Source organism: Mus pahari, chromosome X (assembly GCF_900095145.1).
Source record: "Mus pahari chromosome X, PAHARI_EIJ_v1.1, whole genome shotgun sequence".
NCBI classification, from domain to species: domain Eukaryota; kingdom Metazoa; phylum Chordata; class Mammalia; order Rodentia; family Muridae; genus Mus; species Mus pahari.
Window position 1 is genome coordinate 65,985,298 of NC_034613.1, and position 12,826 is coordinate 65,998,123.

General features: G+C 40.2%; 1 protein-coding gene and 1 non-coding gene across 3 annotated transcripts in view; both read left to right on the plus strand.

Moving 5' to 3' along the window:
- LOC110313349 (F-box-like/WD repeat-containing protein TBL1X) overlaps nucleotides 1–12,826 on the plus strand; it is a 163,066-nt gene that overhangs the window by 57,668 nt on the left and 92,572 nt on the right. The window lies entirely within an intron of this gene.
- LOC115063252 lies at nucleotides 11,251–11,417 on the plus strand. The gene has a single exon (XR_003843124.1). It is a non-coding gene; the product is annotated as a U1 spliceosomal RNA (small nuclear RNA).

A 12,826-nucleotide genomic window follows, 5' to 3' on the forward strand; every position in this document is an offset into this window, starting at 1 on the left:
TTGGCAGAGGGATGTGTAAGGGACACAGATGTTTAATTTTCTGTTTTTTTTTTTTTTTTTTTTTTTGCCTCTTGCTGCAGTGTTTTCTTTATCCTTTGTTGCCCAGACCCCATCCTGTGTATTTAGGTTCCAGAATTAAGGCTATTGTCGTGCTGATTTACGGGGCTCTCTGGTCTACACCTGCTGGGCCCAACTTTGCATACTGTTTTATTTTTAGATGCTTTCAAGCTATGAACTTTTAAGTAGTTGATGGGGGGGGGGGTGGAATTAAAAGAGGTGAATTGAGTTGAAGTTGATGGGTAGCTCAGTTGGCAAAATGTTTGTTCTTACAAATGTGAGGAACTGAGTTCAAATTCCAGCCATTATGTGAAAACCTGGGTATGTCAGCACTTGCTCTAACATCAGAGCTAGATGGTGGGGTCAGAGACGGGATCTCTAGAAATTGCTAGCTGGCCAGTTTAGGTTCAGTTTGAGACTCTTTCAAAACCTAAGGTGGAGAGCAACTGAGGAAGGGCATCTGATGTTAGCTGTAGGCCCTCACATAGGCTTGCATGCACCCAAAACATGAACTTTGTTTTATGACATGAGGGGCTGCTTTCATGAAAGTCAGTCTTTATAGCCCCAGAGGGAAGACTGGGAACGGTGTGGGGGTATTGTGCCCATGGATCAAACTGTTCTGAGGCTTCAGAGCCAAAGGCACACTTGTATGACAGTTTACTCACTCCGAGCCCACCCTGGGGAATGGGTTTGATTTCTAAGAGCCCCTTCACTTGTGAGCTTGGTTGTGTTAAAAGCACTTACAAGCAGCCTGGGATCCCAGAAATAGCCTGCACAATATTCTGCAGTTAGGCTCTGCTTTGTATGTGGGGGTAGGGCATGGTGATTGGAGTTGGATGAAAGTGTTCACTGAAGACATGGTTAAAAGGATAAAAGAGCTTTGATGTAGACTGTTTCCAGCCATCCATTTAATTCTCCGTCCACAAGTGGAAAGAAAATAAACAACCATTCAAAAGTAATATTTATGTAACCTGCAGAAATCTTGGCCAGCCATGGGAAAGATGATGCGCTTTGACGTGCAGGATGGTCTCCTGAGTTCCCCCTGGCCTCAGGCTTCTGAGCAAAGCTAATGAGAGAGAGAGAGAGAGAGAGAGAGAGAGAGAGAGAGATCTGTTTCTGTCGGAATTTTCTGAATCCTCTTCATAACATAGAAAGTTTTATTTTTTAAATGGAAAAATAAGTTGCACAGATTTTACATTTAGGTCATTTTCATAGAATGTAGGTCACTCAAAGGAGAGTATGCTGTTTTTACTTTTTTGATGTGTATATATTTTGTGTGTTGGGGAGGTATTTGTACTTTTGTTGGTGTGGGTGCAGAGGTCAGATGTTGGGTGTCTTTCCTCTATTGATTTTGGTTGTCTTCTAGTGATCTCTACCTTTATTTTATTTTTTAAAATTGGGTTTTCAAAAAGATTTATCACATGCCTGTGAGTGTATACTGTGTATGTTTATATGTCTATGGAGCCAAAAGTAGGTACTTGGTCGTCCCCTAGAGCTGGAGTTAGAAATGGTTGTGAGCTGGTGCTGGGAACCCAGCTTGGGTCTTTGAGGATGATATTTCTCTCCTCCTAGAACGAGAGATGAGAACTAGAAACACATTGATTAAGCTAGGCTAGCTAGTTGTTGAGCTTCAGGTAAGAGTCTTTCTCCTTCAAATGTTGCTTGAGTTAAAATCTCGTGTTAGGAATCTGGCGTTTTATGGATTTGGGGGATCTGAACTGAGGTCCTCACCTTTGTGCTTGCATAGGGGGTTCTTTATCCACTATGGCATTTTCCCAGGCAATGTATTGTGTGTTTTTAGATTCCCCCAAAGAAGGGAAGTATGGTGTGATTTAAAAGAATCTAGAAAGATAGATTGAGATAGTGTTGAGGATGGAGTATTCTTCAAGCAAGCAACTGCAGGCTGGCTGGATGTAGTGGCTCACTTTTTTGTAATCCCAGCACTCAGGAGCCAAGCCAGAAAGATTATTTCAAGTTTGATGCCAGACTGGGATCAAGTTCTAGGTCAGTCAGGACTATATAACAAGAGTCTGTCTTAAAAAACAAAACAAGTTTGGATTGTTTTTATACTTCAAAGTTTTGACAAGTTAGGATGCTGGTGTTTGTGTGTGTGTGTGGGGGGGGGGGTGCACACATGTGCCTGCCTGCTTGGTATGAGCCTAGTAGAGTTGGTGTGGGAGGGGTACTTCTGGTTTCTGCTAGATGGAAGCCTATGATGATGTTGCAGATCTATAGTGCCCTTTACTAGTCTTTTCTTTCTGTCCCCAGAATGATTTACCTCATGCAATTTTACCACTAGGCTGAAGTTTGCAACTCCAACAAGATGCCCTCTGCTCTCATTCTTTAGCCTGCATGGCAAGGTTTCCCCTGCTTATGGAAGCAGAAATAGCTAAAGATAGAGGGGCTGCCTTTCAGGCACAGCGACCCCTGTAAGCACAAAGGGTAGAGTTTTGTTGGCTCAGAACCATTGGTAGACATATTTTCACTTCCAAGTGTTTTTACATGGAGGTTTTTCCTATGTTTTTTTCCATAAATAAAGTTTTAGAGGTGGGGAATATATTCATGGTGCAAACCTTCTGTGTACCTGTAACAGCAGGTGCTCAGCCAACTCTTAAGGTGTAGAGTTGTGTACCTTTCCTCCTCTGAAGAAGCTCCAGTCGGGCTGGGGAGGTGGACGAGGATTCTGATGGCACCCTCTCCAGTATAGAGGGCAGGTATTCCAGGGACACCGAGCTGAACTCAGGCAGGTCATCCATGGAGCAGGTATAAAGGAGGGAACAGGTGAGGCAGGTACTGTCAAAAATGGGGCAGGACCGTTTTAGGCAGTGCTTAGGTGTTCTGACAGAAGAGGAGATTGGGATCCAAGTGAGGTCAAGCAGTAATTTTGTGCCATTCCTGTAGAAACTGTGTGGCATGCAGATTTGTGTCTGGTGGCATGTGCCTGTGCAGTTGAGGAAGGTCATAATGTGTGTGAAGAATAAGGGAGACAGGATGAGAATCTAGAGAGCTCTTTTATTTACTTCTGAGTTCAGGGTCAGATCATAATTGCTTGTGCATCCCTCTCTCTTTTTTGTTGTTCTTTGTTGCTCCAACTGTAACTATTAATCATGGAATGTCAATACAAATCCAAAAGCAAGTGGGGATGTATGGATTTGCTGAAAGCAAAGACAACGATTCAGAAAATATGAAGGGAAGCATGGGCATCTATGCGTGCATACATACACAGCAATGTTATTGCCTACTAGTACTGTTTCTGTAGCTGGAATCTCAACTGGAATCACATGGTAAATAGAATCATGGCCTAAAGAGGGATGTGTCCCTTTCCCACTCCCATAACCAGTGAGTTTGTGCTCTAACGTGGCTAAAGGGCCTTTGCAGATAGAGTATAAGGATCCTAGGATGTATAGATAGATGGTCCATTTGCATACAGAGTAATGACAAACATGCTCTGAGTAGAGGGGGGATTTAGGAGGTTCAGAATCCAAGCCCTGAAAATTGGTTTTCTTAACATACTTATGTGGAATTGAAAATTTACTTCAGAAATGACAGATTTGGATCTTACAATTCTTAGCTTCTAGTAATTAGGCATTGTATGGTTTTACTAGGTTCTTTCTGTTGTGTTTAACAAGACATATTGCATGCATTTCAGTTTTCATCACAGTTCGACTGAAAACCTGTGCTATGTACAAATATGACTACATTCAATAACATTTATTGTTCAGATGTAATTTGAATTCTCTGTGTTTCTTACTAAATTATACTTTTATGCATTTGACAGGAGTGGGAATGCATGTAGGTTAAATCACCTTACGTCCCAGGACAAATAAAGGGTTTTCATGTTTTGAGAAATTGGTATAGTCTTGAGGTTTTTGACTGTCCAGTAACAATATACTACATATGTGGTATTTGACATTTGTGCATGCATAATCCTGATTTCAGAGAGCTTGGAGAACTTTAACAGAAGAACACCACGCTTTGTTCTTAGTTTAAAAGCTTAACAGTTATTATAGTTGTATATGTGTGTGTGATGGATTGCCTTTGTGTGAATGTAGCTGTCACAGAACAACCTGTGGAAGTCTCTCCCCTTCTAGCTTGTGGGTTCTAGGTATTGAACTCATGACAAGTGCTTGAACCATTGAACCATCTCATTATCCCCTTGTTTCGTTTTGGTTTGTTTGTGTTTGAGACAGGGTCTTACTATGTATTCCATCCTGTCTTGAAAGTCATGGCAATGCTCCTGTCTTCCGAGTGTGGGCAATTACCAGGCTTGTGCTCCATGCCTGTCTAAAAATGAGCTTCATTAAGCTCAACACAAAATTTACCTAGTATAGTTGTATGATCCAGTGAATTTTTTATAGGTACAATTGGGTAGACATTAATATCTTTGAAACCATTAGCAACACATTGTGTCCCATTCCTCCCTGGCAGCCACTGATCTATTTGTGTTTACAGATTTCCATATTTTCATATTTTTTACACAGATGTCTAATTAGCTTTATTTACAGAGCAGGGATTTCACCCCCCGCCCCCCCCCCCCAAATTTTCCAGTGGTGCCTAACATTGCCTAACCTCATTAGGCAATAATGCCAGTTTAAAAGAAGTTTATGCAGAATCCTAAAAGTTACATGTGTTGGTGATCCTCAAGAAATGACGAGTCTGGCCAGCAACAGCTACTCTGTCTTAATCACTTAGAAACACTTCAGTTGCTGTTTCTGCATTCCATGATTTTTGAAGACAAGGTCACTGTTAATGCATTACTATCAAATTATATAGCACATGGGTTTTCCTTTCTTACATTTTTTATTGTTTTGAGGGTGTATTTTGGAGTAGAAACTTGTGCTTCCATTCTTAGGCACAGAAGTTATAACTTCCAAGTGGGCGTCAGAGAATATACAGAAACCTTGTGTTTCATAATAATATTGTGTTCACATTTACATTCTTTTTTGGTTGTTATTCACGTCTTACTTGTTGATGTTCAAAGATCTGACAGTTTCCCCAAATAAAAAAGTGGTTTTTGATTCTTCATCAAAAAAAAAAAAAAAAGAAAAGAAAGGAAGGAAGAAAGAAAGAAAGAGAGAGAGAAAGATAGATAAAGAAACTTGTGCTTCAGCATTTGCATGTGCCTAAAGTGGGGCTGTCTGCTTGACCATTTCAGGATTCTGTCCATTGATCTTTTAGGAAAAATACAGAAAAATAGTTCTCAGTGGCAGAGCTAGTATTAGGATGCCGTATTTTATGATAAACCAGACCTTAGGAGATGCTTCTGGTGTGTTTATCTTTAATTAATCTCTTCCTACTTCATCTGGGGGGTCCTGCTATTCCTTCTCTTAATTCTGAAAAATTCTTATCTACAAGATCTACTTTAATTTGATTTTTGCTCATCTGTCCTTATTTCTGTCACCATCATCCCTAAATTATAGTTTAGAGGAAAATACAGATTCTTTTTTTGTTAGAAAACTATTACTGTATGAAGAATTTACTGAATCAGCATTCTACATGATCTAGAGCAGGGTCTTGATTTGTAGATAAGGTTATGAGCAGGCATAGCATGTCACTGAAGCACTAGCTGAGAGCTTACATCCAATCACTAGCTCAAGGGGGGGGCAGACAGAGAAACAGACAGAGACACAGAGAGAGCGCGCTATACTCATGGATTTTGTTTTAATCAGTGGGTTGTAGAATTCATATGTTCTTTTGTGTTTGTCTTCCTTTATTTTGTGGAATGTTTCTCCCACTGCATCCATTCTTGTTGTGCTCCTTCTTTCCGCCTTTCCTCTATTTCTTTAGTACTGAGGATTGAACTCAGAGCCTTGATCGTGCTAGACAAGCATTGTACCATTGAACTATATCCTCAGCCTTTTTTATGTCTCACTTGGAACAGGATCTTGCCAAGCTGGCTAGAAAATCACTCTGTAGTCCAGACACATCTGCCTTAGCCTCCTGAGTATCTGGAATGACAGGCCTTCACCACCAGGCCTAGCTGCTGCAATCCATTGAGGTTCATTAACATTGTAGCATGGATGGACAGTAGATAGCTCACTGTACTGTTTAATGACACATCATTTTTTATACTGTATTTTGTTTATTTGTGGTTAAAGGCATAATGCATTTTGTTTATTCATTGTTAAAACATACTGCATTTTGTTTATCCATTCTTAAATTGGTCTTGATTATGTTCTTCGGCACAGAACGGTTGGGTCAGATTTTATTATGGTTTGAATGTTAATTGTCTGTCATAGACCAGTGAGCTAGATATTTAGTCACTTATTCCCAGTGCTGTTTGGGATTGTGTAACCTTTACAAGGTGTAGCCTCACAGAATGAACTGGGATTAGATTATGATGCCTTACTTCCTATCTGCATTGATTTCTGTCTCGGTAATCAGTGTGACCAGCTGCTGCTATTTGCACCTTCCCTGTGCTGATGGACTGTATCTTCTAAAACTTTGGGCCAAAACAAACTCTTCTCTGAACTAAGGTGTTTGATCATAGCAACAATGAAGCAGATGTAAATCTTCACCTTTAAAAATTAAATCATTTTATGTGTATTTGTGTCTTGTCTACACATATGTTTATGTACATGCCTGATGTTGATGGAGGCCAGAAGAGGGCAACAGATTTGCTAAAACTGAAATCACAGAAGATTGTGAGCCACCATGCATGTGCTAGGAATCGATCCTAGGTCCTCTAGAAGAGCAGCCAGTGTATTCCTCGCCCCCCCCCCATCATCATTCTTCTATTGCCCCCTAACTTCTTTTTCAGGACTGAGGACTCTACTTAAACTTTGGAGCTTGCTGGGTTTTTTTTCTTTTCCTTTTCCTTTTCCTTTTCCTTTTCCTTTTCCTTTTCCTTTTCCTCTTTCTTTCTTTCTTTCTTTCTTTCTTTCTTTCTTTCTTTCTTTCTTTCTTTCTTTCTTTCTTTCTTTCTTTCTTTCTTTCTTTNTTCTTTCTTTCTTTCTTTCTTTCTTTCTTTCTTTCTTTCTTTCTTTCTTTCTTTCTTTCTTTCTTTCTTTCTTTCTTTCTTTCTTTCTTTCTTTCTTGAAGGGAAGGAGGGTTGGCTGGTTACTAAGCTGCAACATCTATCTTATCTCCATTGTACCTGACTTTTTACATGGGTGTCAAAGATCTGAACTCAGGCCTCATGCTTGTATGACAAGCATTTTTTTTTTACCATCTTCCCAGCCCTAATTCTCTATTCTGTACTTCTGAAGCCCAGAGTACAAGCATGAGGTCAACTGAACAATAAATAAATAAAGTTTCAGAATGGAAACTTTAATTCAGGGAAAAAGAAGGTGGCAAGGAGTGAAACTCAAATAAGATACCTTGTGTGCCTATGAGGGAATATGAACAACATTTTCAGGAAAGTAAGAACAAAGTGCAGCTACAGTGAAATGAGTAGGGACAGCAAGGTATAGGACTGCAGGAGGTGCTCACTCACACCCTCATCAGGCCCTGAGAGACAGGGTCACTCAGTCACTCAAACCACAGGGCTACTCGTTTGACATACAACAGACTGCAGATATTATAAGCTGCTTGATATATAGAACTGGAGCTTCATAATCATTCTGAAGTCCAGAGCCTTATAATACAAAATGCTAGCTAAGTACTGTAAAATGATGTGAGTGTCCTATATTTGGTACTCAGCAGCAAAAGGTAGGTGTATTAGTTGCTACTGGCTGCTGTAACAGTATACTTTCTATAAACTTAGATACATAAAACAGCACAGGTTTACTATCATACAGTTTGGAGGTCACAAATCTGAAGTCAGCTCATTTTATTAAAAGCAATATCATGTTATTTTTTGAATGTTATTTTCAGGGGAAACCCATCCATGTTTTAGAGGCTACCACATCCCTTAGTCCATAGCCCCTTCCACTCTGAAAGCCAGAGGAGACTGATCATATTTTTCTTACAAAGGATCACAGACACTGGCTTTTGCCCTCTTCCTCATTCAAAGAACTCTTTTGAGAACACTTGTGGATAGAATTGGTTTGTGTGATATGAGCTGCTTTAGAAGACTAGTAGTGGGAGAGAGGCTCCCGTGTGTTCTATTTAGTAAATACTCTCATATAACCCAGTGTGTTTTCTCTTTCCTAAATGCTGTCAGCTCTTTAGCAACCTAACATTTTTTTATGGTTTTAGAGCTTTATTGTACAAAGGCAGGGAGAAAGAGAGAAGGTAGAAAGAGGGAGAGAGGCCGGCCATGGCCACCTGGAGAGAGGGGGAAGGGAGAGAGAGAAGGAGGGCTAGAGAGTAAGAAAGGTGAGAGCTTAAAGAGCTCTAACTTTTATCTGCAACTTATATTCCCTCTTGTCAGGAACCAACCATAGTTCCAGCTTGAGAGGATTGAAGTGAGGAAAATTCTGGTGGGGAGGATATTTTTTCCCTGCTAAGAATGGAATTTGAAGTATTGTATATAAATTTTTGGGGAATGATAATGGTCCCCATCTCCACCCCTTCTGGTGGCATAGAAAGCACATGTCCAGGCAGCTAATGGAAGGAACATACTTTGTTCGTTTTTTCTCAGACAGTGATTTAACTCATGGCATGTTTTTGAATGATGAGTCGTGGTCCTATTTCTGCTTTAGGAAGAGTTGTATATTCTTGCAAAAGAAATTATCAGGTTGACCTCAATTTCTTGCCACTATGCAGAGACTAGAGAACCATGGAAGTGACAGTCTGTGTGGATAAATGAAATGTTAGGAATGCTATGTGGTTATAGTCTTAGGACTTAATATCTGGTGGGGAGAATTCTGGGAGGGGGAGGTGGGTGGAGGAAGAGAGTCCAAGATGTCAGTGTTTGGAACCTGGAGGCAAAGGGCACCAGTTGGTAAGTCAGAATACTGAAGAGAAGTTAAGGTTGGAGTAAATATACCTCTGAAATAATAACTTCTGGATACCCAAGTAGAGCTGCAAATGAAGGCTGCTTTAGTCATTGTTCTGTTGCCATGAAGAAACACCATGACCATGGCAACTCTTATAAAAAGAAAGAATTTAATTTAGTTTCAGAGGGTTAGTCCATTATCATCATGGCAGGGTGGTTGGTGGCATGTAGGCAGACATGATGCTGGACAAGTAGCTTTCTTTTTTTTTTTTTTTTTTTTTAAAGATTTTTTTTTTTTTTATATGTAAGAACACTGTAGCTGTCTTCAGACACTCCAGAAGAGGGCATCAGATCTTGTTACGGATGGTTGTGAGCCACCATGTGGTTGCTGGGATTTGAACTCTGGACCTTCGGAAGAGCAGTCGGGGGCTCTTACCCACTGAGCCATCTCACCAGCCCCCGTCAAGTAGCTTTCTATATCCAGATAGGAAGCAGGAAGAGGGAGCATGGGCTTTTGGAACTTCCAAGCTAACACACTTTCTCCAACAAAGGTCACACCTACTCCAATAAGGCTATATGACTCCCTCATCCTTCTCAAGTAGTTCCACAATGACCAAACATTTAAATATATGAACCTATAGGGGCCATTCTTACTCAAACCACCACAAAGCCCATGGAGGAGCTTCAAAAAAAGATTTAGTGTTACAATCATAACAGTCAGGATTAAGACAAGGTGATGATGGTAGTTAAAAGAGGGCCAAGGACCTCACCTACAGTTTAGAAATATGGGAGATGAAGAAGTAATCCTAAAGCAATATGACAACAATTTAAAGCAATATAAAACAATTGCATTGTTCCCATACTGACTTGTTTCATACATGCTGACTGGATCAAAACCCCAGTGTAGTCGGAGTCTGCTTGGAATGGGGAGTCCATGTGTAAGGCTCCAAGGGCTCTCTCTTTGAATGCAGTGGCTATTACATAAGGCACAAATGGAGGTGGTTCTGAAACAGCAATGCCAGATGGTTCTGGGAAGTAGGCAGATCGAGGCTCACTGTTGCATCTGTAGAGTTTATTGAGGTTATTGTTTTAACACAACAGATGTAGAAAGCTCCTTTGGTGATTCACATGGTTCTAATCTGGAGCCTCTTTTTCTCATTTATGTTGTCATATTTAAGAAGTCCTAGTGTCTGTGTAGAGACATATGCTCAGGACTTTTCCTAGTTGGTCCAGCACGAACCTTCACCATCTTGGTTATTGACCAAGTAAACATATGGTGACAATGTGATCCATCATCCAAATATAGACAGTTTTGAAATAGAATCACTATTAATGATTCTTCTGTCATTAATTTCAAGCTTTGTGATATTTTTCTAGTTTCTTACAACTGTAATATTTTGATCAGTCTCTAGTATGATAAAATATTGTTTCTCCAGTAAGCTGACTTACATTTGTGCCTCAGAGGCTAAGCTCTCAAGAGTGTTAAGAAAAGTTGGTGTTTAGTTCTCAGAGTCACTACCCTTCCAACTTGCAGAATACTGAGTTCACATGTTTCTAAACTAAACTTAATTGCTAAAATTTAAGAAGACTCCATATATACCAAATGACTACTCCTAATGTGCAGGACTTGAGATAATAGGGCGAGTCCAAACAGATCCTACTGGGGCTTGAGATAGCTCAGTGGTCAAGAACATTTCTTGTTCTTCCAGAGGACTCGGGTTCACACCATCCATAACCCCAGGTCCAAGGTATCTGACATCCTGTGTTAACCTCCATGTGTACTAGGCATGCATGTGGTGTACATACACATGCATACAGGCAAAACACTCGTATGTGCTAAATGAAACCTAAAAACAAACAAATTACAGAGACAGAAAAACAGAGATGGAAGCTTGCATAATTTTAGCCAGGAAAGCAGTAGAGAGGACATTTGCTATCAAGATAACATTGCCTTTGATGTATTCCTTTTGTCAAAGGAACCTAAGTCACTGGGTTCTTTTATGAGAGAACGGGATTCAATTAGTCACTCTGCTCACACAGATCAGAGGAAGAGCAGACACAGGGAAGAGCCTATTCAGGCTCTTGTATAACCAGAACACACTGCAATTCAAGTTTGAGGCCTCTGATTCTCATATTGTAGTGATTGTGTTTCTAGACTGAAATGCTAGGGTTTTTCCTTCTGAAATTCCCAACCCAAATTCAATAGCATTGCAATAAACAAATTTAAAATATAGATGAATAAAAAATTAAAAATGGTTCTAGCTTTCACACATTATTATTTATAAGTTGAAGGCTTGGGGGCAGGGGTGAATGACCCTGATCGCCACATGATGGGTTATTAAACAACTGTTAAAAATCAGTATTATGGATACTTACTTCCTGGCAGAGGAAATACCATGATCATGAAGGTGTTTTCCCGAGTGAGGCTTATCCATTGCATTCTGTATATGCTTACTGACACCAAAATGTGATTGCAAGAGTCAGCAAGTTGTTTCTGCAACCTCTTGTGACTGGCATGCAGCTCATTTGGGCTTGTGAGTGCTTCTGCATGTGTCCTGGGAGTAAGCCAGGCTGCAGGGAACTGTACCATAGCCACCCAGATTTTATTTGCTCAGTTATTTTTGGTGTTGCCATTTAGCCAGGATTAAGAATTACTAAAGAACTGTCCCTTTTGTTTCCCCCTCCTTCAGAATGCTTTCTTTCTGGGACCCACAGAAGAAATTTTATACATGCATCAGAAGTCTAGAAGCTGGGTTTTCTGATGGGTTGTTTTTATTGTTGAATAAGCATTAGATCTGTGGTACCCATCCTCCTGATAGAAAACTGTGTTCATTGGCAAACTTTGGGTTAGTAGTACCTTTATGTTGGCTTCAGCTCTATTTCTCTTTGTTGTTACCATCTACTTTCTCTGGTCCATCTTGTTATTTCATTTTTGTTCTTTGGTATGCGATGTGAGATCATTTCCCCCCTCTTTTCCTGGGTGGGGAAAGATAAGGGTTTCACTGACTGAGACTGTTGTGGTTTCTTGGAGGTTGGTAGCTGGCAGTAGTTTTTGAATTCTGATGTGTTAGCGGCATGCATCCTATTTTAATCTTGCTTCCTGTGGAAGTGCCTTGGGGACACAGTGTATTTCTAAATTTAGTGTGATGAATACTGGATCACACAGTTTCTGCCAGACCCTAGGCAAAGCTTTGGAGGTCGTTCAGGTCTGAATGTGAGATATATAGTTCTTCAAAAGTGGTTTATACAAGAAAGATTTCTAGTGATCAACAAAATACCCAAATCCTTGAATTTTACTGCAATTAAAAAGTCTTGGTGGCTAGAGAAATGGCTTAGTGGTTCAGAGTGCTTATTGCTCTTGCAGAGGACCTGGGCTCTGTTCCTAGCAGCAAGTCAGATGGTTCACAACTATCTGTAACTCTGACTCCAGGGACTCTTTTTCTGGCCTCTGTGCCATATACATGCAGATACATATATACCAAAAAAAAAAAAAAAAAAACCCTTAGAAATAAATTCTTGTATGTCAGGTTTAAAACACCCAAGTTATTTTCTCTCTTTACCTGTTAAAGGGTGATCTTTCTCTAAACTCCCTTGAAGTCTGGACCTTAAATAGGCTTCATGAGGTTTATAGAAAAAGCAGAAAATCAAAGTGAGGTATTAGAGCTAGAAATGTTCATGAAGACCAGCGCTCAGATCCCTAGCACCCATGTAAAAGCTGGTTGTGGTTGTGCCCATGTTTAACTTCAAAAGCTGGATCAGAGGCACAGACATGTGTGCGCACGCACGCGCGCACACACACACACACACACACACGCACACACACGGAGACAGAGAGACAGAGACAGAGAGACATGCATGCACACACCCACACCCTAAAAAGCAAAGAAAAAGTTACAAGGAATTAGTGCAAAAACATTTTTTATTTTGATGTAAAAAGGAAAAGTTTGA